The sequence below is a fragment of the Mus musculus genome, chromosome 17 (assembly GCF_000001635.26).
Source record: "Mus musculus strain C57BL/6J chromosome 17, GRCm38.p6 C57BL/6J".
NCBI classification, from domain to species: Eukaryota; Metazoa; Chordata; class Mammalia; order Rodentia; family Muridae; genus Mus; species Mus musculus.
In genome coordinates this window covers 83,128,133-83,132,045 of record NC_000083.6, presented here as the reverse complement: position 1 = coordinate 83,132,045, position 3,913 = coordinate 83,128,133, and the positions used below count along the sequence as shown (strand labels likewise).

At 48.2% G+C, this 3,913-nt stretch overlaps 1 long non-coding RNA gene across 3 annotated transcripts; it reads right to left on the bottom strand.

Annotated features, from left to right (window-relative positions):
- Positions 1–207: 207 nt before the first annotated feature.
- Gm41631 lies at positions 208–3,656 on the bottom strand. Of its 3 annotated transcripts, none has more exons than XR_877022.3 (3): positions 3,457–3,654; positions 2,892–3,020; positions 208–528 (listed from the first exon to the last, which is right to left on the bottom strand). It is a non-coding gene; the product is annotated as a predicted gene, 41631 (long non-coding RNA). The 3 variants fall into 3 exon arrangements; XR_001782142.2 differs by lacking the exon at positions 208–528 and adding an exon at positions 2,373–2,467 and having other exon boundaries at positions 2,892–3,015; positions 3,457–3,656; XR_877021.3 differs by lacking the exon at positions 208–528 and adding an exon at positions 2,373–2,467 and having other exon boundaries at positions 3,457–3,655.
- Between the last annotated feature and the right edge of the window lie 257 nt (positions 3,657–3,913).

The following is a 3,913-nucleotide window of genomic DNA, read 5'->3' as shown; positions in this document are numbered from 1 at the left end:
GGGCAGGGGCGGGGCAGCTGGAGAGATGGATCAGTGGTTAAGAGCACTAAGTGCTTTTCTAGAGGTCCTGAGTTCAATTCCCAGCAACCACATGGTGGCTCACAACCATCTGTAATGGGATCCCATGCCCTCTTCTGGTGTGTCTGAAGACAGCTACAGTGTACTCATATACATAAAATAAATAAATAGACCCTTTTAAAAATGTGATCATTGTAAAGGGACAGAGTAATCAACATTTTGGTGGTTTGATTTACACTCATTAGTTCCTTGGTCGAGACTTTAGGATGCAAAGTAAACAAGAAAGAGTGAGTCCAGGAGCCTGAAGAGACGGCTGAGTGGGTACAGAGCTTGCGACGTAAGTATGAGGGTCTGCGCCAATCTCAATCCTCAGATCTCATGTAAAGCTGGGTGTGGTAGCAAGTGCCTGCAATCCCATTGCACCGTCTAGGTGGAGACACAAGAACCACTGGAGGTTCCTGTCCAGGCAGCAGAGTGGAGTTGGTGAGCCACGGATCCCAGCGAGACACCCTGTCTCAGAATATACAGTAGAGAAGTAACTGAAGAAGACATCTCTTGTCTATCTCTATGTTACATATGGACATATGTGCACACACACAGATGCGCAAACCACACACACGGAGACACACAAAAGAAGAAAAATGACCCTGTCCTCCCCTCCCCTCCCCTTCCTCCCTGCTTCCTCCCTGCTCCCTCCCTTCCTCCTTCCCCTCCTGTCTTTTTCTGCTTTGTATTCGTTCTTGTCACAAAACACAGAATGCATTCTAAGGTGCTAATTTATCGGAGTAGTCATAAAATGAAAATGGAAATAGAAAACTTTACCCAGATGCTCAAATACGGCCACCTGATTGACAGTTTGCTTTTGTGAATCAAAACAAGCAACTGATTGGCCTTTTCCCCCAACTGCTTGTTATTCACTTCAAATACAGCTTAAGGCCTTCTATAGAAGATGAGCCCCTTGTATGCACGTGTGTGTATGTGTGTGTAGGAAGTCCAGGTACATGACAGTAAAGGAACTAGCAGCAGTGCTGTGGGCTGGGTCCGTGCCACAGCTGGCTCTGTTTGCTCTTTGTGACTAAGAGGCAAGTGTTATGATTATCACCCAAGCAACGTTCAGTGGTTTGAAAGATGGCCCCCATTCGTCCATAGGGAGTAGCACTATTGGGAGGTGTGTGACCTTGTTGAATAGGTGTAGTGTTGTTGGAGGAAGTGTGTCACTTTGAGGTCTTATAAGCTCAAGCCATGCCGAATGTGGCTCTCTCTTCCTGCTGCCTGTGGCTCCAGATGTAGAACTCTCAGCTACCTCTCCAGCACCATGCCAGCGTGTGTGTCTGCCTTTCTTAGACAATGGACTAAACATCTAAACTGCGAACCAGCCCCAGTTACATGCTTCTCTTTATAAGAGTTGCTGTGGTCATGGTGTCTCTTCATAGCAATAGAAATCCTGACAGAGAGACTGTGGCTTGGGAAGGCTGGAGGGTTTGTCCAACTTCCAGTTCCAAGGTGAAAGAAGACATTTAACTCCAGACTTGTCTGTCTGACTTGGGAGGCTGGAAAGAGAAAATGCTCTAGAGACAGGACCTAAATCCTCCTGGAAAAATCTGCAATGAAGCCTGGGCTATGGGCTAGCTCTATACACTCTCACACATGTCCACAAGCCTGTAGTCTCTGTGCCTTCTCCTCTTTCCTTTTTCATGGCTGCTGGATGCCTGACCTTGCCATGACTGTCTGATGTGGGAGTCTGGGTTTCTCTTATTGGGAGTTAAGTTTGCCACAGTGCCCATTAGAGGCCAGAACCCTGCTTGGGAGCCACAGCCCAGGAAGAAGGCAACTCATTTAGTTTCTGTTAAGGTGGATGACCTGTGAAAGGATGCCAGGGACCAGGGTAGAACAGGGCTGGAGAGGTTTCTCTGCATGAAACAGCTTGGTTCCAAGGTCACACTGAGCCGTTTTAGTGTTTTAGCGGCCTCCTCCTAGTGAGTGACAGCCCAGTCTCTGAGCTGCAGGGCGCCTACCAGCCCCAGTCTAGGGCTCCTAGGTCATCCAGAAAGGGAGGCTGCTGTAATGCAGCTTTAATGCTCATTGGAGAGGACCCTATGGGTGGGAAGCTGCAGTCTTTTCTCATCCCATGGCACTATCCCTCGGGGGGAGTCATCACACGTCTCTGCCCTCCGACCCCCGTGTAGACTCTCTCGTCTGAGCGATCCTCATGGAAGGGCCAAGTCAGGGTAAGCCTGTGCCTATGAGGCCTCAATTTCAGATTAGATTCACAAATTTAATTTCCTATTCCTTAATTTAATTCTGCATTTTAGTTTTGTTTTTATTATTTACATGGGTCCCCTTTAATGATTCCAAATTGCTGCAACCCTCTAGCAGTATTTTGTCTTAGGTTAACTTCTTGAAAACCGATCAGCGTCGGAGTTTACTCCGTGCTGGGTTTCGTTATTTTCTGAAACGAAACACAATTAAATTAGAATAATGAACATGCTCTTTAGAGGATTAATTCATAATAAGCAGGCCATGTGCTACGGCTCACAGAAAAAAAAAAAAAAGGGCACGAGGATCGAAAGCTGTTTTTTCTGCCTAAATATGAAAAGTGTATTCTACGGAGCAGAACAAATCAGCTAATGACATCCAGAGTGCTGGCCAGCCCCAGAGCGGCACGGAGCTGGCATCTGACTGAGTACAGTCCCCGCCCACACTGCTGCCTACCTTCTCTCCCAGAGAGGGGCTGGCAGCACACAGCTCGCCTGGCTCCTCTCTATAGCCTAGACAAGAGAAGCTACTGTGGGCTTTCTGAATTCCACTGGAGGAAGCCCTAAAACTCTGCCACTCATAGCTTCTCTAGTTTTGTTCTTGGAGCTTCTCAGTACCTGTCAGCCATTCTCTCTCGTCCATGGGATGATGAGCAGGTCCTGCGATGTGCCAGGCATCCATACGTAGGCTTCGGATATATGTGAGAAGGGAACAGACCTGGCTCTCTGCTCTCCTCCACTTCTGCTCTAGCAGGCAGAGGCAGGAGGAATGAGTACACTCTACAGTTGGGAGGTAGTGAGTGCTGAACAATGGAGGGGCTAAGAGTAGGCTTTTTCCGTGTGCCTGTGGCTTGCACATTTAAATGTGGCAGGGCAAGGTAGGCTCTTGGGAAAAGGTCACTTGAACCAACACTTGAAGGCGAGAAAGTTAATCCTTTCTAGGAGCAGTCCAGGGACTGAGTGTTCCAGTGGTAAGGTCTCCTGTGTAAGCCCTAAAGGCAGGGAGTGTATATCTGGTTAAATCAGGGAGGACTGTGTATGCCAGGGGAGCTGAGAGGAGCGAATGGACAGGGAGCAAAGGCAACCAGATCAAGGCTATAAGACCCTCTGGGCCTTGGCTTCTGCTGTGAAGACATGAAAAGATAGGGTAGGGTTTTGAATGGGCAGCAAGCATCTGACTTACATTCAAAGATTGCTGGCTGTTGGCTGAGAGCAGGCTATACTGCAAGGTGCATGGAAGCAGGGTGACTTTTCAAGGGGAGACCAAGTAAGAGCATAGGTCGTAAAACTGAAGCTTCAGGCTCAAATGTACAACGTTCTCTGGACTCAGGCCTAGGAATTTAGAATCTCTTGCAGCTTCTTTCCCACCAGCGGAATCAGAATAGTGGTTTCTAAACAACCAAAACTCATACACAGTGAGATGTGCCTCGCCATTATTGCCACTGTGGCCCCGGGCTCTCCTCTACATCCTCTCATTCCTCACACTGCCTGATACACTGAACTCTTGCATCTTGCAGTGGAAAGGGCTTTTCTGGGAGGAGATAGCTCTTCATAGTCTCTTTAATTGACTGGGACCCCACAGATGGAGGGAGCCCCCTTTCAGTCAGGTACCCTACAAGGCACATCAGAAAGTTTCTCTC